The sequence below is a fragment of the Martes martes genome (genome assembly GCF_963455335.1).
Source record: "Martes martes genome assembly, chromosome: 8".
Classification (NCBI taxonomy): Eukaryota; Metazoa; Chordata; class Mammalia; order Carnivora; family Mustelidae; genus Martes; species Martes martes.
Genome location: NC_137895.1, coordinates 130142561 through 130170100, shown reverse-complemented (window position 1 = coordinate 130170100; position 27540 = coordinate 130142561). Strand labels below are relative to the sequence as shown.

The window sequence follows — 27540 nt, the reverse complement described above, 5'->3', positions numbered from 1 at the left end:
GTTTAAACTCCAGCTTCCTGGTCCGTGCACCCGAACCCAGCGTGTGAGCAGATCCTCGGATTCGAATTCTTCCTGGAATTTGTCTCTCACGCATCTTCAGTCTCTCTGCCTCCTTCTCTTAATCTGAACAAGCACGAGTCTCACCTGCTTTGGCCGGTGTTCTGGAAATGCGTCTGCCGAGGCACACCCTGGGTGACAGGCTTGCTCAGAAGCCTGAAGCGCTACGAGGAGTCACCCGCGGCGAGCATGAAATTGTTCTGAGGTGTTATGTTTGATCTGCTACATTAAATACCACTTTCCATTGTTCAAAGTGGATGCTCCAGAAAGATGTGTCCTTTTTACGCCCCGCCCCGCCGAACCTCCATGATAAGTACCTCAGTCTGAGAAACGAGGCTACGGGACTTGGCAGGGATCCGCCATGTTGGTGTGGTGGGGGCGAGGGGGGGGCGGTCAGGGGGGAAAGTGCCGATGGCCAGTGGGGAGGGGCAGAAAGGAGGGGTGGGCGGTGGCGCAGGGGTGAGTTATTCTAGAGATTTGGGGTGGTGTGATGGAACGGATTTGATGACTGGATATTGGGAAGCTCCGGTCTCCTCAGTCTAGCTTTGTGTTGGTTTCTGCCGCCGGCTTTTCTTTTCTGCTCCCGTCCCCGAACTGTGGGAGTGTCTTTAATCCTTGACCCATTTATTCCCGCCGCTTACCCTGGGTGTTGCGCCTCTGCCCATCGTCCGGGTTTCGGCTCTCCTTTCTGCATGAGTGGCTTCGAGCTGCTGGGGCCTCCGTGAGCTCTAGTTCAGCGGGGCCACCTGAGCCCTCATTTGCCGCTGCAAGTTTGCATTTGCTAAGTGATGTCTCCTCCATGTCGGAATGTCTTAGAGTTAGCGTGTTTGATTTCAGCAGCTCTTTTCTCTAAAACTCCAGCCCTGGGGCACCTGGGTGGCCCAGTCTGTGAAGCATCAGACTCTTGGTTTCAGCTCAGGTCATGATGTCATGGTGATCTCATGGTCGTGAGTTCGAGCCCCGCTTCAGGCCCCATGTTCAGTACAGCACCTGCTTGAGTTTCTATCTCTCTCCCACTGCCCCTCCTCACCCCATGCTCGTGCGCTCTCTTTCTCTAAAATAAGTAAATCTTAAAGAAAAAAAAATAACATTTTTAGGTGGTATACAGATTGGTTGGAGTAGAACATTTCCTTATCCACTGTAGATTAGACTCAAATCCCTGTTTAATTAGCCAAGGGTTTAGAACTCACTGGAAGGTGGGCTGTCACACTGGCCAGAACAGACATAGTGTAACATGGCATTCTTTCCTTTGGCCCCTTGATTCCCAGTGAGGCATGCAGCCTGTGATAATGGCAGAGATTACATCATGGTTCCACCAGAACTAACAGCAACAATCTGTGTGTCTCCTTTTTTTTTTTTTTTTAAATTTTTATTAACATATAATGTATTTTTAGCCCCAGGGGTACAGGTCTGTGAATCATCAGGTTTATATACTTCACAGCACTCACCATAGCACATTCCCTCCCCAGTGTTCATAACCCAGCCACCTTCTCCCTACCCCTCTTACCCTGGCAACCCTTAGTTTGTTTTGTGAGATTAAGAGTCTCTTATGGTTTGTCTCCCTCCTGATCCCATCTTGTTTCATTTTTTCCTTCCCTACCCCCCAACCCCCCCACTCTGCCTCTCAAATTCATATCAGGAAGATCATATGATAATTGTCTTTCTCCAATTGACTTATTTTGCTAAGCATAATACCTTCTAGTTCCATCCACGTCGTTGCAAATGGCAAGATTTCATTTCTTTTTATGGCTGCATAGTATTCCATTGTGTGTGTGTGTGTGTGTGTGTGTGTGTGTGTGTGTATACACACCACATCTTTATCCATTCATGTGTGGACAGACATCTAGGTTCTTCCCATCATTTGGCTATTGTGGACATTGCTGCTATAAACATTCGGGTTGTGTACCTCCTTTTAAGGGAATGCTAATAAACATTAGGTTTATCAGCATTAGTAGGTTCTCCTAGTTTTTCAACAGACAGCATCGTTTTTTTTCTTTTTTTAAAGATTTTATTTATTGGAGAGAGAGAGTACACACTTGAGTGTGGGGAGAGGCAGAGTGTGAAGCAGGCTCTCCACTGAGCAGGGAACCTGATGTGGGGCTCGATCCCCGGACTCTGGGATCATGACCTGAGCCAAAGGCAGAAGCTTAACCCACTGAGCCACCGAGGTGCCCCAAGTGTCTTGCTTTTGACTCTTGGGCTGTGCCACCCTAAGTCGAAATTACTCTGTGGGACCTTCACAGCCTATTATATTCAGGCCCTGTGTGTGGTTATTTTTCTTTACTCATTTTTACCTGCCTTCTACTCTGGTAGGACATAAGGATGTGTTCGGAGACCTACAGGTTGGCTCTGGAATTGACATCCCAGATTGCTTCACAGGGACATGTCCGTTTGTCTCTGATGGTCCTGGTTTGACCCTGTCATCAGAGGTTGCCTGTTACCTCCACATGGCCTCCGTTGTCACACCCTCCTCTTGGTGGGCCCTAGCCTGCCTTTGGATGTCTAGATTCTAAGAAATTCCATTGCTGTTGCTGTTATTAATCTAGAGCCAGGAGTACTAGAAATGGCCTTCTTTAGGCACATACGCTGTTGGATGGAATTTTCCTCCCTGATGTGTAACTGGCGATATTACTCTTAAAACCAGCATGTGTAGAGTGGGTGCCCAGGAATGGGACCTTTTTATTTTATTTTTTGCCCTCTTGCTTTAAAGGGTCTGGCAGTTGCTGAACTGGATCTTTTGTTAGTTTAAAAAAAAAAAAAAGTGGGCTACAGGCTGTATGAGCCTGTGTTGCCCTTGTTGTCTTTGATCTCCACGGGCCCGGAGCGGCTGGGGGCAGGCCTGCCTCTTGCTTTGGGTACAGCGTGGGAGCCCAGCTCTGCCGACGGGTTTGGCCTGTGCAGGTTGCCTCATCCCACTTTGCATGTTCTCCTCACCTGGGCTCACAACAGTAATAATTCTAAGTGATCATTTAGCCACGGGTGAGACTTGAGTTTTCTTGAACTGGATGGCGGGAACATTTTTAAGACTAAGAAATTGAGAGGACGAAGAATCAATAGCGGTGTCTTTGAGGGTAGGGGTTCTGCCCTTGCTCTTAAATGCCTGATGCCTGGTGGTAGGATGGTTGTTGAGTGAATGTATGGATTTCTTGTGTGTGTGTGTGTGTGTGTGTGTGTGTGTGTGTGTATGTTTCAGATTTATTTGTTTTAGAGGGAGAGGGCGTGCACGCGTGGGCACACATGGGGCAGAGGGAGAGAGAGAACCTCAAGCAGACTCCATGCTGACTGTGTAGCCCAACACAGGGCTCGATCTCACAACCCCAGGATCGTGACCTGAGCCGAGATCTCTTGAGGACAGAGTTGGAGGAGGGAATGAGGATCATGACTGGGGTGCGAGGAGAGACATGGGATTTATTCAGGAGCCTCTTTCGGATCTTGTATGTCCCTCTCTGCTCCCACTGAAGCTGGCCCCTCTCTAGTTTCTGTCACGGAGAACTTGCCCGTGGGTAAGCCCTACTCCATAGGTTAGTTTGGGGAGATCGAGCCAGAGTTTAGAGTTTCTAGTTAGGCCATTTCTATTTCCAGAAATATGTTAGGAGTCCAAAATAGAAGTTGGCTGCTTAGTGAAGAAGTGAGTTTCCCTCACCCTGTTCACCCTGGAGTGGTACGTCAGCTGTGTTCCGTGTGGTATTTTAATTGGGTGAGAGAATCGAATTCCACCCCTCCCCCCCCTTAAACAATTTGGGTAAAATTTAAGAAATACTGACCAGCAAAGAAAACATAAGAAATACCAAATGACCTTCATCCCAATTAACAGATGTTAACATTTTGGCATACTTCTTTCAGATTTTCTTTTTAATTGAAAGAAATGAAACATAGATGAAGTATGTATTGTTCTCCTTTCTACTTCTGTTTCCCCTTCCTCCCCACAAGCAGTTGCTAATATGAATTTGTACGTATCCTTCCATTACCCCCTCCCCATTTTTTTTTTGGAATTGTAACGGATTCCTTCCATTTTTTTCTAAATATGCCTTTACGTGTGAGTTTTCCTATAATTTGAAGGGCATATGGGATGGTAAGTGATAACTAACAGACATCAGAAATCATATACTGCCCATCTCCTTCTGTTATTTGCTTTTAAAAAAGTCCTATTTTGATGGTATCTAGTTCCGTAGATACAGACACCAGATGCCATTTTCCTTTTTTCTTTATTGTATTTTCAGTTTTTATTTACCCAATGACATTTTCAATTTTAATTTTTTTGTATTGTCTGTAGAGGTCTTCTTTATGGATTTGGCTGCTTAGGTAGATCTTTCATTGGTTCCCTGACATTGAATAAAATTTCTTACTTGTTTGTGGGCCTTAAATTGTTTAGCATTTTAGGAGTTTATACCATTAATAAGTTGAAAGCCCAATTTTTGGCTAAAATTTCCATATGCATTTTAGCAGACAGTCTCAATATTTTGTGTTCTGAAAAGATTCTGCAAAGATGTTCCAGTGGGTGTGGAATAGTTTGCAAGGGACGTGAGTAGGTGGCAGAGTTTTTGGCTGGAACGAATGAATATATGCCGAAAAGCTGTTGCTAGGCCCCTTGGGGAACTTGTTATTGAGTGGGAAAGTGTTATAATAGCAAGTACCCCCCTACCCCCATTTTGGGGGGGAGAGGGTAGCAGTTGCTAGTTTTCTATATTAAAACAGTGTCACCTTTGATTTAAGAAATAAACATAAATATGAGATGAATATTTAATTAGCAGTGTAAGTCCAGCCCTGTACTAACCAAGCTTTGATCTCGTCCGTGGCCCTGTCTTTTGGGTGTTTTCACTTGGATGGCTGCTCTTGACCTCATTCAAAGATCAGAAGTGGAAAAACAGGTTCCACTTTTTCATATACCCAGTTCCTGCTTATGGCAGCACTGTCATTTGTATATCTAAGATTAGGGCCTGTGGAGTCTTTTGATTCCCAGCATGTCTACTGTGTTTCATGCTGAGAGCCTAGGTTTTTACCCTTCCTATTCTGTACCGCACTAATCTCTAGTACTCCAGCCTCCCTGCCCTTGGTCTAGCCCTGGGATGCTCACCCTTGACCTAGGTTACTCTGGCCGCTGCTTGGCTATGAATATGCAGGCTTCAGTTTACTCTGTACCCTGGTGTCCGATTTTAGAACCTTACTTGCATGACTTTATTTTTGAAGAGGACTTCTTCCCTGTGGATTTTTAGGGGCTCTGAAGTGGCTATTTTTGTTCAGAGCCACTTGTACCATTTACCAACTCTAGGACCTTGTATAAAATTGTGAATGTATCTGAAACTTCGTTTCCTCGTAGGTAAACCAAGGCAGTCATGATAGTATTTAGGTTGTAGGGCTGTAGCAGGCTTTAACTCGGAGAACAAAGCATGGTAGCTGGTGCAGTTGGATATTAGGGCTGGCATTCTTTTTTTTTTTTTTTTAAAGATGTATTTATTTTAGAGCATGTCCGTGTGTGCTGAAGTCGGGGTGGGGGGTGATGGGGGGGTGGCAGAGAGAGAGACTGACCATCCTTGCTGGGCAGGGAGCCCAATACGGGGCTGGATCTAAGGACTCTGAAATCACTACCCAAGTGGAAACCAAGAGTTGTCACTTAACTGAGCCACCTAGGCATCCCAGGGCGGTTATTCTTAATCCTATCAAGCCTTAATCCTTTTTACCCAGATTTCATTGTTCTTCATATGGTGCTACTCTAAGTATTCTGCTTTATAACAATATAAACTTGTTGTGTAATCCGATCTGGATGGTTGGTCCTGACTTTCCCTGAGAGAGGACGTGGAGGCAGAAGATCCATTCGGAGGGAGTAGCAGAAAGAGAGGTTCGTTTTTAAACACATTGAGTTTGAGATGCCTGCACGGTCAGGGAAGAGGACTCCTAACTGTGTGATGCGAGTGGGGTAAGGTTAGGGAACTGGAGATGTCAGCTTACAGATGGCACTTGCAGATGAATTTGTGTGACAGCGTTTTCAGGTTCAACAATGCCTCTTAAGTCTGGACCTAAATTTTTTTTAAATAAAGATTTTTAGCTGTTGTGTCAAGATTTACGGAATACCCATTATTGAAGGGCATTATGTTGGGCCCTGAGCTGATGCAAAGAGCCCTATTATCCAGCTTCTGTCTTGGGAACCTTACATCAAACGACCTAGAAATCGAATGAAAGCAGAATGAAATGTGGTTAAAAGATAAACATTGAGGATAGCTGTGGTTGGGGGTTATTTATGGTGTTGAATTTGAAGGCATATGGTAAACTAGGACAGGGTTGTGACAAAGCTAGCAGATTTTTCACAGATGTTCAGGTTCCTTCACGTTTCGGTGGCAGGAAGTAGGAAGCAGGTTTTCCAGGCGGCCTCCTACATGGCATGTGATACAAGAGTGTCACGCTTCAGTCTCTGGGTGTAGACATTGTGTAAACACTGGATGTCTCTGATTGTTCTATAAATCTGTTTTACTGGTTTTCTTGGTTCCGAGAGCCAGAGTCTACTAGTTTATTAGATCCTTAGAAAATTAGTGCGTTTTATGAGATTTTGTATGTCCTTTGTTTCCACGGTGTCAAATGTGTGAAATACTTTTGATGGTTGAAGAATATTTTATGTTAAAAATAAACTCCTTCGGGAAACTTAGACTATAAATGTACTGTCTAATCAAGATTCCGAGATATATATAGCTTTGATAATTCATACAGGGATGAGAATAAAAATCTGTGAGATCTGACAAATGCAGAACTTCCAGTTGTTAATGCCAAGAATAATTGTGTTCTGGTGGAGAGAAATTTCTTTTATGTCTTTGCATTTTTTGATTGGGCTCTTGATGCCATTTGTCTTAAAGTAGACAGAGACTTTTAAAATTCTTTGCTTTCATAGTCTCTGAATGCTTGTCCCTTAGGTACTGCGGTAGTGGTGGGTGAGCGAAGTGTAAGAGTGGGTAAGAATTTCGTATCTCATTGAGCTTTCTCTTCCATTGGAGAGGCCCTACTGAGTAATGGCTTATGTAGGTTTCCAGTTACCTTGTAACTTTATCAGTAAAGAGGTTGCCTAAGAAATGGTGACAAAATACACTAATGTGAATACTTTTAATCTTCAGCTGTGAATTTTGTTTGTTTTTTGAGCTAGAATTCATTAGTGATTGTACCAGAAGACAGAAGAGACTCCCTGGTTAACTTAGTTTTTGTTTGTTTGTTTGTTTGTTTGTTTTAAGATTTTATTTATTGATTGACACAGAGAGAGAGAGAGCACAAGCAGGTGGAGCAGCAGGGAGAGGGAGAAGCAGGCTTTCTGCTGAGCAGAGAGCCCGGCGTGGGACTCGATCCCAGAACCCTGGGATCATGACCTGAGTGGAAGGCAGACACTGAACTGACTGAGCCACCCAGGCATCCCTTCCGGTTAACTTAGAACACATGAGCTTCCCAGTCTCTCTTAGATTTAGACTAGCAAGACTTCTTTTGAACCATTAATACCAGATAATTTTTCTTTTCTTTTTTTTTTTTTGCACTAGTGAAAGAGAAATCTTTGTGAGTATATTATCATATAAAGAAATAGATTTTTATACATAATTATATAGTAAAAATAGGTTAACTTTTTAAAAATTGAACTATAGTTGACATACAATATTCTCTTTGTTTCAGATGTACATCATCATGGTTTGCTATTCTGATATATTGTGAAGTTGTCTCTGTGATAAGTCTAGTTACCGTCAGTTACCATAGAAAGTGATTATATTATCGACAGTATTCCCGATGTTGGACATTACATCCCCCTGACTAATTTATTTGATAACCAGAAGTTTGTATCTCTTAATCCCTTCACCTGTTTCACCTGCCCCTCTAGTCCCTATCTCCTGTGTACTTTGTTCCTGTATTTTTGAGTCTGTTTGTTTTGTTTGTTCATTTGTTTGGTTTTTTAGATGACACATGTAAGAAATCATACAGATTTGTGTTTCTCTGACTGACTTAGCATAATAGCCTCTAGGTCCATCCATGTTGTCACAAATGATGAGATCTCTTTTTTTATGGCTGAGTAATATTCCATTGCGCACGTGTGTGTGTGTGTATGTGTGTGTGTGTGTGTGTGTGTGTGTCTATCTGTCTGTCTGTCTACATCATCTTCAGTCATCTGTCGATGTACTTAGGTTGCTTCCATATCTTGGCCATTGTAAATAGTGCTGTATTGAACATAGGGGTGCATGGATCTCTTTGAATTGGTGTTTTTGTTTTCTTTAGATAAATACCCAGAAGTAGAATTGTTGGATCAGAGGGTACTTCTACTTCCAGTTTTTCGAGGAATCTCCATACTGCTTTCTGTAGTGACTGCACTGGTGAACATTCCCACTAACAGTTACAAGATTGTTCCCTTTTCTCCGCATCTCACCAAAACTTACTTTAGTTTTGATGATAACCAGTCTGACTAGTGTGAGGTCATATCTCATTGTACTTTTGATTTGCATTCGTTTATGATTCGTGATGTTGACCATCTTTTCATGTGCCTGTTGACAGCCTGTAGGTCTTCTTTGGGAAAAGGTCTTCTGCCCATTTTTTAATCAGATTTTTGTTTGTTTGTTTGTTTCTGTTGAGTTTTGTTAAGTTCTTTATATATTTTGCCTATATGATTTGCAGCTCTCTTCTCCCATTTGGTAGGTTGCCTTTTCATTTTGTTGATGGTTTCCTTTGCTATGCATTATAAAGATTTTTAGTTTGGTGTGATCTCATTTATTTTAGCTTTTTTTGTTCTTGCCTCGGGCAACTGATTCCCCCCCCCCCCCAAAATGTTGCTAAGACCAATATCAAAGAGCTTACTGCCTATTTCCTTCTAGGAGTTTTATGGTTTCAGGTCTTACATTTAAGTCTTTTAATCCATTTTGAGTTAATTTCTGTGCAAGGTGTAAGGGAGTGGTTGTGTTTCATTCTTTTCACGTGCCTGTCCAGTTTTTGCAGCTCTGTTTATTGAAAAGTGTCTTCTCCCCTTTGTATGTTCTTGTCTCCTTTATTATGGATTAACTGACCATAGATGCATGTGTTTATTTTGGGGGTCTCTGTTCTGTTCTGCTGATCTACAAGTGTATTTTTTGTTTCAGTACCATACTGTTTTTATCACTATAGCTGTGTTTTATAGTTTGAAATCAGGGGATGAGATATCCCCAGGTTTGGCTGTTTTCAAGTCTGTTGTATGCACATTTTAACGGTGTTCTTCCAATGCGTGAGAGTGATACATCTTTTCAATTATTTGTGTCTTCAGTTTCTGTCATCACTCTCATAGTTTTCAGAGTATAGGTCTTATTCCTAAGTATTTTCTTGATGTAATTGTAAATGGGATTGTTTTCTTAATTTCCCTTTCTGATAGGTTGTGTAGTATAGGTTATTAGTGTATAGAAACACAGCCAATTTTTATATGTTAATTTTTGTATTCTGTGACTTAACTGAATTCATTTTCTAGTTTTAATCATTTCTTTAGTGGAACCTGTAGGGTTTTCTATATATATAGTGTGTCACCTGTCAATAGTGATGGTTTTCCTCTTCCTTACCAATTTGGATGCCTCTTATTTCTTTTTCTTGCTTAATTGATGTCGCTAGGATTTCCTAGTATGTTTGAATAAAAGTGGTGAGAGTGGGCATCTTTGTCTTGTTCCTGATCTTAGAGAAAAGGCTTTCAGCTTTCACCATTGAGTATGATGATAGCTGTGGGTTTATCATATATGGCCTTTATTATGTTGAGGTATGTTCCCTCTGCACATGCTTCTTTGAGAGCTTTTATCAGAAATAGATGTTGAGGGGCGCCTGGATGGCCCTGTGGGTTAGAGCCTCTGCCTTTGGCTCAGGTCATGATCCCAGGGTCCTGGGATCGAGCCCCGCATAGGGCTCTCTGCTCAGCGGGGAGCCTGCTTCCCCCTCTATCTCTGCCTGCCTCTCTGCCTACTTGTGATCTCTGTCAAATAAATAAATAAAATCTTAAAAAAAAAAAAGAAATAGATGTTGAATTTTGTCAAATGCTTTTTCTGTATCTGTTGAGATGATCATATGATTTTTATCCTTCCATTTTGTTAATGTGCTGTATCACATTGATTGGTTTATGCATGTTGAACCATCTTTGCATCTCTGGAATAAATTCCATTTTATCATGGCTTATGACCCTTTAAGGTATGTATGGTTGGATTTAGTTTGCTAATAAATTTTTTAAAAATTTTAAAAAAGATTTTATTTATTTATTTGACAGAGAGAGATCACAAGTAGGCAGAGAGGCAGGCAGAGAGAGAGGGGGAAGAAGGCTCTCCGCTGAGCAGAGAACCCGATGTGGGACTTGATTCCAGGACCCTGGGATCATGATCCGAGCCAAAGGCAGAGGCTTTAACCCATTGAACTACCCAGATGCCCGTAGTTTGCTAGTATTTTACTGAGGATTTTTGCATCTGTAGCCTGTAATTTTCTTCTTTTATGTTGTCTTTTTCTGATTTTGGTATCACGGTACTGCTGGCCTCATAAAAGGAATTTGGAAGCATTCCTTCCTGTTTACTTTTTTTGGGAATAATTTGAGTAAGATAGGTACAAACTCTTAATTGTGTGGTAGAATTCACCTGGTCCTGGACTGTTCTTTTAATCGCTGGTTCAATTTTATTACTCATAATCAGTATCTTCATTTTTTCTATTTTTTTCATGATTCAGTCTTAGAAGTCTGTGTGTTTTTAGGAGTTTATCCACTTCTGGTTTTTCCAGTTTGTTGCCCTACAATTGTAGTAATCTGTTATGATCTTATGTATTTGTTGTCAGTTGTAATTTCTTTTTCATTTTTGATTGTATTGGGACCATGTTTCTTTTATTCTTGATGATTCTGGCTACAGGTTTATCAATTTTTATCTTTTCAAAGAACCAGCTTTTAGTCTCCGTTATCTTTTCAAGTTTTTTTTTTTTTTTTTAAAGATTATTTATTTATCTGACAGACAGAGATTACAGGTAGGCAGAGAGGCAGGCAGAGAGAGAGGAGGAAGCAGGCTCCCTGCTGAGCAGAGAGCCGGATGCGGGGCTCCATCCCAGGACCCTGGGATCATGACCTGAGCCGAAGGCAGAGGCTTTAACCCACTGAGCCACCCAGGCGCCCCATCTTTTCAAGTTTTTAAAAACTATTTCATTTATTTCCACTGTAATCTTTATTATTTCCTTCTACTAACTTTGGGCTTTATTTGTTCCTTTTTTTTTTTTTTTTTCTTTTTTCCTGGTTCTTTAGGTATGAACGTAGACCGTTTATTTGAGATAGATCTTGTTTCTTAGGGAGGCCTATATCGCAATAAACTTCCTTCTCACAAGCTTTTGCTGTGTCCGTAGATTTTGGTCTGTTGTATTTCCGTTTTCATTCGTTTCCAGGTATTTTTTGATTTTTCCTTCGATTTCTTAGTTGACCCTTTGGTTGTTTAGCAGCATGTCGTTTGGTTTCCATGTGTTTGTTTATTTTGTGCAGTTTTCTATTCGTAATTGGTTTTTGGTTTCATGCCGTTGTGGTCAGAAAAGATGTTTGATATAATTTCAGCCTCTTGAATCTGTTGAAACTTATTTCATTGCTTAAGAAGTGTTCTATCTTGGAGAATGTTCCATGAGCACTTGGGAGGAATGTGTATTCTGCTTTTGGACGGGATGTTCTGTAAATATCTGTTAAGCCCATCTGCTCTAACATGTCTTTTAAGGCCAGTGTTTCCTTGTTCGCGTTCTGTCTGATCTGTCCTTGATGCACGTGGAGTCCTAACGTCCCCCCCAGTTACTGTATTGCTATTGACTTCTCCCTGTATGTCCATTCAAATATGAACAAATAGGTACTCCCTTTATATAGAGTAGGTGTTCCTAGGCTGGTTGCACACATGCTCACAGATGTTGTCTCCTCTTGTAATGCCCTTCTTTGCCCTTTGTTTACAATCTTTGTTTTAACCTCTCTTTTGTTTGTTTTAACGTCTGCTTTTTGGGTTCATTTGCATGGGATATCTTTTTCCATCCTTTCCCTTTCAGTCTGTGTGTCTTTAGGTCTGAACCAAGTCTCTCGTGGGCAGCATATGTGGGTCTTACATTCTTTATCTGTTCGGTCTCTCTGTGCCTTATGATTGGAGCTTTCCCATTTCAGGTGGTTGTTGAAAGTATGCACTTGCTGCTGTTCTTTTAATCGTTTTCTGGTTGTTTTTGTAGTTCTTCTCTGTGTTCTTTTGGTTTCTTCCCTTGTGCTTTGCCGGTTTTCCTTAGTGTTATTTTGAGTTCCTTTCTCTCTTGTTTTTGTATCTCTTTTAGAGGTTTTTGGTTTGTGGTTACCATGAGTTTCATATATGTATCTACCTCTACATATAGCAGTCTGTTTTAAGCCTATGGTTGCTAAAATTGGAATGCATTCTGAAAGTCCTGCATTTTTATTCTCCCATACACATTTTTTGTTCTTGACATCATATTTTACATCTTTTTTTGTATCGCTTAACCACGTAGTGGCGTTATAGGTGATTTGACTATTTTTCTCATTTAACCTTCATAGTAGCTTTTTAAGTGACTCATCCACTGTCTTTACTATATATTTGCCTCTATCAGGGAGATTTTTTTCCCCCTTAATTTTCTTATTTCTAGTTACAGCCTCTTCTTTTCCACTTAAAGAAGGCCCTTTAACGTTTTCTGTAAGGTTGGTTTAGTGGCGAGGAGCTCCTTTAATTTTCACTTGTCTGGGAAACTCCTCCTTCAGTTCTGAATGATAGGGTGTAATTTTATAATGACATAAAATGACATTTTAATTGTTCCATTTAAAAACATTTAAAAACATTAAAACATTAAAAACATTTCTAGGAGCAACTGGAACAAACTTATTTTCGAGAAGATATTTTTGGCCTTTCAATAGTGATAAATGACATTTCCAAAATATATCACTTCTTTTCATTATTTGAGTATCGATACCTAACATTATATCTGTTTATTATGTTTACATACACATGTGTATAAAGACACATACATTTAATATACATATAGCTATAAATCTTTTTAAAGTAAAATACTTGCAGGAAAGTGCCCATATATGTGTATACCTTGCATGTTCACACATTAGCTACATCTGTGTAAACAGCACATTCTGGAGGATGTTTTACACATAATTTTCCTTGGTTTTTGTAAGCTGCAGCAGCACTGATCTATGTTGTGAATCTAGAGATGCATTTTAGGTTGGCTGAAGATGTCTGGTTATTTCTACTTTGGGTGCTTTCCCGACTTAGATACTGAAGATCAAGCTCTGTGTCCTAGAACATGGACACTTTGATCACCCATTAGTCTGCCTAATTTTCAGAGGAGAGTCTCGACCTCACTGATTTCTGTTTCCCCAAAGCTGCAGCGATCTGGCTTTTTCTTCAAGCCTGCATTCTTGTAATGCCCCTCAGCTTTACGGAAGAATCTCAGCTCTGCTCCTAGACTTCCTGTTAAGGCAAGTGGGTTTGTGTTTGTCTCGCTACTCTCCAGACTCGGCCCTAAGGGAAGACAAACAAGCTTCCTGCCATTCAGTATTTATCAAAGTCTTGTTTGAAAGAAGCACTGTTTAGCGAGGAGTGCTTAAAGGATAGGTGGAGCATACATTATATTAGTTTTAAATATATTCTTGGATCAAGTAAGATTAGCAGAACAGCATCCTTATATCCTGTTTTATTGACGTGCCAACAGACTTTTATTGAATTGTTGGTGTGGTAGTAACAGGTGTGACCATGACCAACTCAGGACATCCCCTAGAGGTGTTAGATAGTGATCCCTGGCCCCATTACCTAATATTTTTCCTTCTCTGTGAAAGCAGAAGGGCTCCATGGTCTGTGACTGTCATCTGTCTTTAAATGAAATATGCCTCAAGTTTCCCTGCTCCTTCCGGAAAGATAGTCCGAACATCTGCAAAGAGGCGTAGTTCAAATCTTGATTAAATCTTTTTTGCTTAGAAATCCTATGTGAGCTTTTTTGGTGTCTTTTTGAATTAGGCACATGCAATTGAAAACACTTGTAAGACCTCATTTTTTTTTTTTTAGAGCAGTTTCGGGTTTACAGCAAAATTGAGGGGGAAGGTGTCGAGTATCCCATATACTCTGTAACCCCCCCAGAACCAGAGCCTTCCCTGTTACCAGCGTCCCCTGCCAGACTAGTACATTGTTACTGTTGATGAACTAACAGTGACACGTCATAATCACCCAAGGTCCACAGTTCACATTATGGTTCGGTCTTGGTGTTGCGCATTCTGTGGGTTTGGACAAATGTGTGATGACGTGTATACATCATCATGGCCTCATTCAGGGTATTCTCACTGCTCTCCTAATCCTCTGTGCTCCACCTCCTTATGCCTTCACTCCCAAACCCTGCAGTAAGTAATCTTTTTACTGTCTTCATAGTTCTGCCTCTTTTACAATGGCCTCTAGTCGGAATTATGCAGCATGTAGCCTGCTCTGATTGGTTTTCTCCCCTTAGTAATACACATTTAAGTTTGCTCCACGTGGGGATTCCTGGATGCTGCCATTGGCTTAGCATCTGACTCTTGGTTTTGGCTCAGGTCGTCATCTCAGAGTCGTAGGATCGACTGCCATGTAGGGGTCCGCGTTGGGGTCTGCGTGCTCGTTGCGGAGTCTGCTTGAGATTCTCTCTCTCCCTCTGCCCTTCCCACGTGTGTGCTGTCTCTCTCTCAAATAAGTAAATCTTAAAAATTTTCCTCCATGTATTTGCATAGCTTGATAGCTCATTTCTTTTAGTGTTGAATAAGATTCCATCATATAGACGTACCACAGTTTATTAATCCATTTACCCACTGAACGGCGTCTTGATTGCTTTAAGGTTTGGGCAGTCATAAAGCTGCTGCAGATAACCGTGGGATGTAAGTTTTCAGCTCCCTTGGGGAAGTGACCGATGAGCGTGATTGCTGGCTCGTGTAATAATAGTGTGTTGAGTTTTGTAAGAAGCTGCCGGACTGTCTTCCAGAGTGGCTCTTCTGGTTTGCATTCCTACCAGCAGTGAAGGAGAATTCATACATGACAGGGTGAAATGATTCTCCCTTTAGTTCCTGAGTCAGCTTACTGTTGTAATAAAACATCCAAAAAAACAGAGTTGGGGGCAGTTGCACAAGGAGATCCTCGGTGTCCTTTAATGTCACTAAGAGGAAAAGTAACATGCGCTTATTTCGAAGGACTGTGGTCTTCCAGATAGCTCTCAAGCTTTAAACTCTTTAAGCCGGGAGCCCAAACAGAACAGCTGGTGTTCTCTGATAAATTCCAATTCAGGGGGTTCCTCAGAGACATTTCTAACTTGTGGTCATTTGATATCTTTATACATCTTTTACAGCAAATACTTTCATTTCCTCCTGAACATTTAAGAAAAACAGGCTGGAGGGTAGTCACATGAAGCAGGGCCCTATAAACAGATCCCTCCCACCCCCCCTCCCCCACCCCCCCCCACCAACCTCCCCAGCTCCTCTCAACCCAGGAAGGAAAGTGTAGGTTGCTACCTTTGGTGTTTCTTTTTCTTTGTTAAAATTAAAAGAATGTTTTTTTATTTTTTTTATTTATTTTTTTTTTTTTTAAGGTTTTTATTTATTTATATGGCAGACAGAGATCACAAGTAGGCGGGGAGGCAGGCAGAGAGAGAGGAGGAAGTGGGCTCCCTGCTGAGCAGAGAGCCCGACGCGGGGCTCGATCCCAGGACCCTGGGATCACGACCCGGGCTGAAGGCAGAGGCTTTAACCCACTGAGCCACCCAGGTGCCCCAAAAGAATGTTTTTTTTAAACACGATTTAAAGGCTGGACTGCTGGGTTACCTGTGTATTGTGATGATAGCTATGTGTGTGTATATGTATGTGTATGTATGTATGTATGTATGTATAGGGAATGTAGCATTAGAGAAAAATCCTGGACTTGTTGCTAAATGAAGGTATGGTCAGTGATACTTTTGGCTGAGATGTGCCTTAACTTCGTCCTTAACGCATGTTGAGGTCTTCACATCCCTCAATGACTAGCGCAGACACCGCTTTATCCTTGGAGCTTGTCACGCGCTTCGCTGGCCATCACAGAGTCTAGTGGCATCTCCCAGTGAATCCCTTGAGTCACTGAGTGGAGAAGCTGTTTGGGATCTTGGATCATCAGGTTCCTCCCTTTAGCCTTCATATGGGAAAACCAGGCCTGGGTATCATGGGGCTGGCTGTGACCATGTCGCTGTTACTAGGAGAACCCCAGAACCAGCCCTCGAGTCCGGATTCCCAAAGTCCAACTCCTGTCTCTTCCTTTCTGGTGTTCCATCCTTCCTGAATATTTCAGTCTTACGCACTCTGAATCAGAGTTTGAAATAAAAGGATCTGATTTTTTTTTTTTAATTTGAAGCACCACTTACTAGTTTTATCTTTAAAATATTCAAACTGTATAGACCAACTTCTGTGGATAATTCATGATTTTATGTTGGTGGTGATTTTGTTATGACTGACATCAGATTCACTTCTTTGCTTCGTGATCCTAGTTCTTTAGTATCTAAGGAAGAGGGGGACTTGGGCCCAAGTTGGTCTCACGTAAGCCAGGCTCATGAAATTCAGTTAAAGTTTACCATGATTTATTGAGCAGTTACTGAAGTCTAGCTGCATTTTGGGCCCTGAGGACACGGATAGTCCTGTTGCCACGGAACTTTCTTGGGAAGGGATTGGTTCCCCTTGAGCGATGGAATTAGAACAACATGGAAGGTTCTCGTCCCTCTGACAAAGCTCTTAAATCAGTCAGATGAACCAGGTTTTAGACACATGAAGTCGTATTTATATAATCCCCAACTCCATGGACTCAGCAGCTCAGGGGAGACTGCCTTGGCCTGTAGACATAGTGTTGGAAGCAGGAGAGGAGCTTTAGGATAAGATGCTGAACCTCTTAACCTCATTTTCTGTTTTGTGAATCAGGACTAGTAATAGCTTGTCAGGGATATGAAATGAAGTTCTTAAGCTAAAGTGACTGGCCTGGCAAGTAAGAGCTGCCCAGTAATTGCACGTGGCTCTCATGGTGAAGCCAGTATGGTTGTGGAAATACAGATCAGGGCATGCTTGTGTTTTCTTTCTGTAGTAGCATCCTTCTCAGTCTTTGTTTTCTTGTGGCACAAATTAAGCTCATGGGGATAATACCCTGCTTCCAAGAACGGATCCAGGAAAGCAGCTGGAACCCCACCTCTCAGGAAAGCACCGGAGTGTGAGTGACATCATTGCTGGGAGGTTAAGACCCTGGGCTGAGCCACCTTGGCCAAGCTACTTAACCCATCTTAAGCCTAAATAGTCTTAATTTGCAAATTAGGGAAAAACCTTGCCTATTGGATAGTGTTTTTATAGAGATTGAATGAGTTTATATGGGTGAGATGCTTAGAACCATTTTTTGTTAGTAATATTTTTTGTTACTGAGAAAATCTTGATTTCGATAAGAGTAAATCATAAGTTTCCAGAGTTAATTCCTAACAAAATTCAATCTCATCTTTTTTTTTTTTTTTAAGATTTTATTTATTTATTTGATAGAGCACAAGCAGGGGGGGAGCAGCAGAGGGAGAGGGAGAAGCAGGCTCCCCGCAGAGCAGGGAGCTTGATGTGGGGCTCAGGAACTCCATCCCAGGGCCCTGAGATCATGACCTGAGCCTAAGGCAGATGCCTAACCGGCTGAGCCACCCAGGCGCCTCTCAGTCACATCTTAATACACCGGTTTCTTATGTCATATCGCCCTTCCATATTTACGTATTACCTGAGTGGAAGCATTACTTTTGTGTTTTTATTATGTAGATTAGTTAAATATGGTTTGTTTTTAGGTCTTGAATAGTAACGTCAAATGTGTTCCCTATCAGTCTGTAATTCAAAAAAATGATTGCGATTGCAATAGTTGATTTTTTTTTGAGAGCTTTAATGCTTTTTATGAATCATAACTATGAGCTGATAATTAAAGGTGATCAAAATGTGTGAGGAAGTCCCGATAGTTATAGGAAAAGAAAGTCCTCACTCTTGAGCAAAGGCCAGATGTAATCAGAGATGGATTTGCTCCCTATTATTAGTAATAAGGGAGAATAGTTGTGTGACTCTGAAATATTAGCCCCTAACCTTTTTCCAACTGTTTTTATGATATAAGTGGTTTTAAGACACTTAAAAATACGGACAGTAGAAATACAGGCTATAAAATGTCTCACATGGTGCAATATAATCCAACACCTGCCTACATTTCCTTTCAGATTTTATCAGAATTTCTCTCTGGCTCATTATGTTCCAGGCTCACTGTCCTTTCAGTACCGTGGTCTTCCTCAGAACCTAAGCTCATGATGGACCTTCAGCTAGAATGTGCTCTCTGACCTGACTGTCCCCTCCCCACCCCCCTTAATTCAGGTCTGTTTAACTTCACCTTAGAGAAACTTATCCCCTGTTAAAAAACAAAATTCAAGTAAATTTCAGGACCTAGTTGGCTTTATTAAATTATTTGAGATTCAGGTAGTATCCCTTCTAGCAAATAGAGGGGAGCTCTGAGCATTTGTACAAAATGGAGTGTTTTTATAAGTGGAGAAGAAAGTTATTAGCAAAGGAAAAGGATGGTTCCAGGCAAGGTAGTTTTCCATTAGGGGGAGAATGAGGGGGTCTTACCAGGCAGATAAGCTCATCTTCCTTTGTGGCATCAAGAGGGCATGTATGGCCATTGGCCTAATTGGAAAATTATTTTTCTCTTTTCTTTTTTAAGATTTTATTTGTTTATTTGAGAGAGAGGGAGAGGGCTGGGGAGGAGCAGAGGGAGAGGGAGAAGCAGATTTCCCTACTGAGTAGGGAGCCCGATGAAGGGCTCGATCCTGGGACCCTGGGATCATGGCCTGAGCCTAAGGCAGGCGCTTAACCGACTGAGCCACGCAGGCACCCCTGGAAATTCCTGACTGTCCAGCTAAGACTGCATTTCTCAGAGACATTGAAACTGCCATTAGGTTAGGAATTAAGCCCCATTTTAGGGTCTTGGCCTAACTGATGCCATTTTGGGCTTGTGGTTTTCTTTTTAACACCCATTTATCCAACGTAAGATATGTCCCCCTCCCACAGTCATTCTTCTTTCACATAGTATTAACCCACTTTTCCTTTACTGTGTTTATCACAGTTAGTAGTTTATTGGTTATTCATTTATTTGAGTCCTTGTATGTTTCTTTTGTACTTTGGCAGCTCTGTGAAGGCAAGGGCCATATCTGTTTTGTTCACCACAATATACCCAGCACCGGAAGGTAGCGATTAGCTCATGGTAAATATTCTCAAATTTGACTCCTCAGTGGATCCAGCTAATAGAGAGGTCCACAGAGTTTTTGTGTCAAGGGCCAGATGGTAAATACATTAAACTTGGTGAGCTCTTAGGTCTCTGTTGCAGCTACTCAGTTCTGCCCTTTTAACACAGAAGAACGTAGACAGAATGCAAATGAGTAAATGTGGCTATGTGTGTTCCAATAAAACTTTATTTAGAGAACTGGGGGGCAGCCCACTTGGCTGTAGTTCACTGGCTTCTGAACTCATGGATGTGGCAGAACAGATCACCTTTTATGGATTGAATATCTGGGTTGCCTTCAGCCTAAAATCTAAGGTAACCTAAGCAGATAGAACATTTGAATTGCATGTTGACTAGAATTAATTGAAACGAGAACCATTTGTTGAGCACTTACTATGTGCCGGCCACTCTGGAAACTAGGGACTCAAAATTGATAATGGGCAAAGGCCTGGCCTGTTTGCAGACAAGCCAACATGTGTAATACAGCATCTTCAGTGTGGCTAGAGGTAGACTTAGGGGGTCTCAGGGATGGAGAAGAGGCACTGTTGTATAGTAGAAAGATCAAAGTTTTTAAGAAAGTGATTATAAAGGGGAAACAGAGGAAACCAGCTTTTAGTGAGGACCTTCTATGTGCTAAGAGCTGTCCCCATACTACCTTTTGTACTTCACAGAAAAACTACAAGGAAGGTGTAAGGAGGACCTGAAGCGCAGGGAGTCATGGGACGACACAGAGGCTGGTAGTTTGAGGACGGCGAAAGGATTCTCTGTCAGATCCCAGTTCAGATCCTGCCTTGCCTCTTTTTTAAACCTTTAAATTAAAAAAAAAATTTTTTTTTAAGAGTTACATATTTTAGAGAGAGTACGTGTGAGTGGGGGGAGGGGCGGAGGGAGAGAATCCTAGAGCAGACTTCTCTCTGAGCAGGGAGCCCAACTGGGCTCACTCCTCTGACCCTGAGATCGTGACCTGAGCCAAAACCAAGAGTCAGACACTTAACCGACTGAGCCACCCAGACGCCCCGACTGCCTTGCCTCTTTATTCACTTGTTGAACCTTTAGATTCAGAGGGCCATAATGGAGGCCAGCTCGGTCTTGTCAATCACTTAGCACGGAAGTACTTAATCTTGGAAGGTCTCAAGCGGTGATGTGGTTGTGTTGATTTGTTAAAAATACAATGAAACGTGGGTCTGAAACGTTGGAAAACCAATTCTTTTCCTTCCTACACTTGTTCTGCTCACCACATTTCATTAAAACATACAATTTGTGTTAAAATTTATGATTTGACTTGATAAAGTTAAAAAAGGTCTCCTGTATTTCTTGATTATTGGACAGTGGAGCAGATACGTTAACACATTGTGAAAGTTAGAGGGATTTTACACTGAGAAACTTTCCATAAGAAAAAGATTCAGAGTGGAATGTATCTTATTTTATTTTATTTTTTAGGTATAAAGGCATTTTGATGTGAGCTGGACTGCTGATTCTGTCCCTTTAAGTACTCCTTGTGTGTCATTTACCCAGGTTTCTTCTTCGCATCTTCAGTCTGTCGGCTCAGGTGTATCTGTCTTTAAGAATGCCGACTATGAAAACCCAGTACCTCTGTTGGGAACATCCGTGAAGGATCTGTCGTCCTCTTTTTATGCATAACTTCCTGATGGGCTGTGTGTACTCAGTACCTCCTCACAGCACGTGGCCCTGTGGTTTCCTACCCCTCCTCCCACTTGGGATCTGCAGAGATGTCTCTACTGGCTTCCACCTTCTCACCCACGACCCCCACGCTAATAAACCTGCTACAGAAGGTGTCTTCCAAATGGTGTTTTTTTTTTTCTTTCTTATATTTCTGAACATAACAGCATTTCTACTGTTTGTTCCAGTACATCAGTCTCTCAGACGCGGTTTAGAACCTGCCCTTTCCTTCCTGCCCCCCCTCCCCCCCGCATAAACTCCTCTGGCTGGCGATGGAGACAGTTCTTTTCTAATCTTATCTCCCACTTTCCTTCCAACATTTACCTTTTATTTTATCCCAACTGTAATAAACAGTTTCCCTAACGTGTCTTCTGCTTCCCACTTCCATATGCCAGCGCAAGCTGTCGGGGCGGCCGAGATCCACGCTGGGTGGGGCTCTGCAGCTAGGCTCTCTGTACTTGGCTTCGTATCTGAAATTCTGAAATCCTGTTCTGGTTAGAAAACCCTCCCAGACGGTGTCCGTCTTTTCTCCACTCGGATCCCGCAGCCGGCTGCAGGCAGGTGGAGTTTCCAAGGGCAGCCCCGCCTGTGCCATCAGGCCTGCTCCCCGGGCTCTGGTGCTCTCGAGGGGAGCACTGGGCTTCCTCACTGTGCTTATCTCTTTGCTAAGCAGGCCAGTGTCCGGTGGGGCTCCAGTCCCACGTGCTGCTCTCAGTCCCAGCCCTCCCTAGGATGGGGCTTCTCCATCGGTCCCTGTAGCCCTGTCTTCTCTAGAGCTGCCTTTTCTGGGGGCTGAAGCCTTGCGTCTGGGTTCGAGTCCAGGGCTCACACACCAAGCAGTTCTGTGCCGCCAGCCGGGGGTCCCGCACCCTGACTTCGTTCTGACACTACCTGGGTGCAGCACCAGGTCGATCCCACAGGGCCGCCCCCCCTCCACACCCCCCGCCCCGCTCCCTGCCTTCAGATGGAGTTCAGGTTGTCAGCCTTGCTTCTGACCCACCCGTCACAAATCAGAGGTTCCTGCCATCCTTTCCTCAGGCTCCATTAATTTGCTGGAGTAGTTCACCAGACTCAGGAAAAAGTTTGCTTACTAGATTACCAGTTTATTATAAAAGCTATAGCTCCGAGCAGTCAGGTGGAAGCGACGCAGTCAGGTGGAAGCGACGTGTAGGTCAAGGTGCAGGGAAAGAGACGTGGAGCTTCTGTACCCTCTCCCGGCGCATCCCCCCTCCCCGCCCCCCCACCTCCACAGGCCCACCCACCTGGAAACTCTAAACCCTGTCCATGCGGCTTTCATTGGCCCTTGGTGAAGGACTCCGTCTCCTGCCCCTCCTTCCTCCTCGGAGGTCAGCATTGGGACTGCGAGTGCCAACTCAAGTCACTTAGTTGGTTCCCCTCCACACTTAGGGCTTCTCCAGAAGTCATCGCATTGACATAAACTCAGGTGTATTTGAAAGGGGTGTGGACTGTTACAAATAACAGAAGACACCTTTTATTGCTTTTTATTTTTTTATTTTTTTTTTTTTTAATATTTTATTTATTTATTTGACACAGAGAGAGAGATCACAAGTAGGCAGAGAGGCAGGCAGAGAAAGAGGGGGAAGCAGGCTCCCTGCTGAGCAGAGAGCCCGATGTGGGGCTCGATCCCAGGACCCTGGGATCATGACCCGAGCCGAAGGCAGAGGCTTAACCCACTGAGCCACCCAGGCGCCCCCACCTTTTATTGCTTTTTAATCACTTTGGAAATCCCAAGGGTTTTTGGAGCTCTGTGCTAGGAATCAGGAAGAAGACCAAATATATATTTATTATCAGTCACAATATCGCTGTGGGGCCCTAGAGCTCAAAGGGCAAGACACAATTCTCACGAAGTTGTGTGGTGTGACTTAGGAAGTGTATTTCAGTAGCACCGGGACTGGCCCCGGGGGCGGAAAGAACTGTGCTTTTGCTGTATGATGCTGGCGGTTATATGCTTGGTGCCCAAGGGGGAGGAGACATACAGATAGTATTAGATCATAAATGTTTTCTTTGTATTTCTGCTTGTAAAACTACTTTGGCAAGATTTCTCTGGTGCTTATCATTCAGTTCAATATTAACAATCGGCGAGATACACAGGCAGTCACTAGACCCTTTGAGAATGTAGCAGCCAGCGCGTATTTGATCCTTATCAGAACGACACAGGCTAGAGGTCAGGCTTCTGGGCTAAGCGTGAACATTTTTCTGCTTCTCTCCATCCTTGTCACATAAATCCTCTCTTGAAAACCTACTGCCATGGCCTGAAACATGCCTGAGCTTTCCACATTGGTCGGATGTTTTTCTTGCTCCTCTTAAAAAATATATATATATTCAAGCTTTAAAGGAACAATTATTCTTAAGCTTTGTTGAAAGTGAGGCAGGCTTTATTCAAGGGAAGGCTGTCATGATGGTTGTGTGGCCGCAGCAGTCGGGTCTTGTGGTAGGGGAGGAAATGGAGCCTAGGCCAGGGGCATTTTATAGTCAGGGAATGGGGTGGAGGTCCCTGGATGGGAACTTACTAAAGGGGGAAGACATCAGGGGTTGGGGGGAGAGTCTGGCTCAACTGACCCAACAGCATTCTTGCTTTTGAAGGCAGGCCGCCACGATCAGACCTCACCTGGGGCATGGTAGAGGATGAGCCCAGTTAGGTATTGGGGGATGGGGGGGTGTTCTAGATAAGGATTCTTGCTAAAATTGGACAATGCAGAGAGCAACATGGAAGTCCAGAAGTCAGGTCTAGTTGAGAAAGCGTTCAGGGGAGCCTGAGTTTTTGTCATTCCTTCTGCTGCAGCCCTGCCTCTGGGCTGGGCCACACTTGTCATCTGGACCCTTCCCCTCCCATCTTCTTTGGTCCGCAGCTTAAGGGCCAGCTCCAGTGTGCCCCTCCCCCCACTTTCTGGCTGCCTTGGTCTTGCTTCACAGCCAAGTCCTAAGGAGGGGAACACTTCAGGGTTGATTTCAAGATCTTCTCTATCTGCCGTATAAGTCTCAGGAGCCAGTCTAAGTTTTCATCCCAATAAGCACTGATGGAAAAATGTGGCTCCATATTCTTAAGATTCAGTGGACAGTGGTGGACCAAGATGGGCACTTTTGGGCCTTTACCTCTTTCATAACCGTTCTACCCCTCCCCCACATGTTTTGCCGTTTTCTTGCTATCTACTTGGAGAACGATGGCGACACCTTGTCTGTACCATGTGACTCTCCTCCCCTGCCCCATCACATCCCATCCCTAGTGTCTAAGATCCTACAGCTGCTGCCACCCGTTGGTAGTAGCCTTTCCATGTGGCACATTTGATTTTTCTTGAAAATATTTTATAATTTATAAACATTTTATAATTGTACGTGAACCGTCTTCCGAGTCTTCTGGCTCCGTGGCCTGCCTAGACTAGATACGGCTTTTTGTGTATCGCGTGGATGTTCCTGAGGACAGAAGGGCCCACGGTTCTCATGTGATCTAAAATGCCTGTGGCTCCTGAAAGGAGAGTATTACGTGTGAAACCGGAAGAGTAACCCAAAAGACAGATGACCATTTTTAGGGCACCCAGTTAGGCCCTGTGACCGGGACACGTTGGCCCGATGCCTGCTGCTGACTTTTGAGCCAGACTGTTAGTTTCACCCTGGTTTCCTCGTTCAGTCAGAAATGCCAAATGGAGGGAGCGACAGGAAGACGGACAGCCTGTCCCTCAGGGCGGAGGAAGGTACTGACTTGTGTATCTCCTGACCAGACACTGTCCTTCAGCAAGTTGGAAGCTGTTCTCCGTCGCTGTCACGGGAGTGTTTCTGACATTCAGGCGTCACCCGAGGGAGGAACCGCGGCTGCTCAGGAGAAGCAGACACGGAGGTGAGAGGAGGACGGAGGTGCCGTTGACCATGAATGGGTGCTGTGGCTTTTTGCGGGCGGTCCTGTGGCTTTTTGCGGGCGGTCCTAGACTTAACAAAATTCAACCGAGTACATTTTAAGGCTCTTACTGGCTTTGTTCAGTGACTCGTGAATCGGGCAGAGAGAAAGGAGCTCTGAAGAGATTTCACAGAACCAAGATGGGCAGGAACAAGGAAGGCACAAGGAGGCCTTTGCTGATTGGCTAAGGCAGGGTTGCTTTCCTGCTTTCGAAGAAACCGGGTCAGGTCATGTGTGCTGCCTGGTTGACCTAGGCCTGCCTTTTCGGGGAGAGCCAGGCGTAGAAGCTTAGTTTAAGTTTTGGTTTGCCGACATTGGGGCTCAGCACGAATGACGCCATCTTGGACCCGGTCTCGTTACTCATTGTGCAGGTGTGACCATTTCCGGGACATCACGGGAGGGACAGTGATTTGCCTGACTACCTTCTTGTGGAAGTACCTAAGGTGGCTCTTCTGAATCTGATCTTTGACTTGTTCCAGTGTAAAGAGCACTGCCCAATAGAGTGCAAGCCACGGGGCTGATGGGAAGGGCCCCCAGTGCGTGACTTGTAGAGCCTTCTGCAAATCAGGGTCCAGTGTCACTGCTCTGTTCTTAAGGGAGGTGTTCACAGCTGTTTCTCAGCTCTGTGTAAGATCTGCTGTGCTCATGAGCATACGTTATTCTGGCTGCTAAAATGCTCTGTTCTGGACAGGGAAGTAGTGAGATAAAATAGATAAGGACAATTTTTCTTAGTTGAAAGATTAAAGATGATTGAATTGGGTATGTGTTTGGCTTTTGCTGAATTGACATAAAATTAATTTGCTTTGGTAAGAAACTAGGCTAATTAAAAAATAACCTTCCGGGGTAATTTTTTGGCAGTGGTACTTGCAAAAATCACTTAAATTATTTCTCCAAAAGGAATTGGGCATATAAAATGAATCTCTGCACAGAAGTCAAATGTACCAGGTACACAGCCTGTATGTATCATGTGTGAGAACAGTGTATTCTTTTCATTTTAAGTGCATCAGAAAAAAAGATACTGTTTGGTGAGACCATAATTAAATATGACATCTGGTCTTTTCATGTTTTTGATTTCCTTATCTTGACAGGTGATTGAAGGGAGAAACCATCTGTAATTGTCTATAGGCATGAGGAAGATTCGTATAATTATTTCAGGTTATTAATTAATAACTGCATGTAGAAAGCATGCCCTTCATGGAGAGCTAGGGAGATTGGAATAGAATGGATTGCCACCAGAAGTAACTGCTTTTTAGGTGAGAAAGCATGTATTAATTCACAGCTGGAAAAAGGAATCAACACCTATGTGTCACATAACAATGCTATAAACATTTACTGTGTTTACAGGTTTTTTTTTTTTTTAAAGATTTTATTTATTTATTTGACAGAGAGATCACAAGTAGGCAGAGAGGCAGGCAGAGAGAGAGAGGAAAGCAGGTTCCCTGCTGAGCAGAGAGCCGGATTCGGGGCTCGATCCCAGGACCCTGAGATCATGACTTGAGCTGAAGGCAGAGGCTTAACCCACTGAGCCACCCAGGCACCCCCTGTATTTACAGTTTTTAAAGAATATACAAACAAATGCTAACAGAATTAATAAAAGAACTAATGTTTCCTAAGTGTAGACAGTGCAGGGTTATTTTAGCATTATTCTTAACAAACAATTTGTGTGTGTGTGTGTGTGTGTGTGTGTGTGTGTGTGTGTGTGTTTTAAAAGATGTTATTTATTTATTTGACACAGGGAGCAAGCTCACAAGCTAGGGGAGCAGCAGGCGGGGAGCCTGATGTGGGGCTTTATCCCAGGATGCTGGGCTCATGACCTGAGCTGAAGGCAGACACTTAACCAACTGAGCCACCCAGGCGTCCCCAAACAGTTTTTGTTAAATGTTGATCCTTTATTTTCACATATACTGGAAAACGTAACTAGCTCCTCAAACTCTTGGTTTCAGAAGGGTCCAAAGTACACATTTAAGTATAAAAAAAAAAAACCAAACTCAATTTAAGAAAAATGTTAAGAGGAGTTTTTTGTGTCCTGTAGAACTTATGAGGACGGAGATATGAAAGACCGGGGTTCTGGAACTGCTGATGTATGTTAGGGACACGTTGCTCTCTCTCTAACTTTGAGCTGATAGACTGCAGAGAGTACAAGGAAACCAGGGAGGAGGGTGGGATGGCACAGGTGAGGAGCCCCAGCTGCTCAGCCTGAGTAGAAGTCCCGATGCGACGTTTCCTGGGCCCCACTCTGATTTCCCGATCGCTGCTTAGTGTGTGATAACACACAGCCTCTTGCTCACTGTCCTGTCTTCTGTGGAGCTTACCAGATCATTGCAGGTACAGGCCTGCTTGCAGACTAACAACTAGAAGACAGTTTTGGGGTTGCTTTTACCTTTCGGTCATCTCGGTGGTATTGGCTTTGCCGGGGAAGGCAGCATGAGACTGAGAGCGTGGAAGGAACACCTCGGCTCTTGAAAAGTCTAGTAATTTTTAAAAAAGATTTATTTAGTTTTGAGAGCGAGTGTGTGCATGTGTGTGCACACGTGTGTATAAGTAGGGAGAGGGGCAGAGAGAGAGGGAGAGAAGCAGACTTGCTGAGCACGGAGCCCTCACAACCCTGAGACCATGGCCTGAGCCGAAATCAGGAGTTGCTTA

The 27540-nt window shown here is 43.3% G+C and overlaps 1 protein-coding gene across 2 annotated transcripts in view; it reads left to right on the top strand.

Annotated features, from left to right (window-relative positions):
* Positions 1-27540, top strand: part of MPP7 (MAGUK p55 scaffold protein 7) — a 290474-nt gene that overhangs the window by 16548 nt on the left and 246386 nt on the right. Inside the window, exon 2 of one of the 2 annotated variants that reach the window (XM_080812557.1) lies at positions 24725-24840. The exons of the other annotated variant lie outside the window; for it this stretch is intronic. The gene's annotated coding sequence lies outside the window, so the exon portion shown is untranslated. The remainder of the gene's footprint in view (positions 1-24724; positions 24841-27540) is intronic. 2 annotated transcript variants of the gene reach the window in all.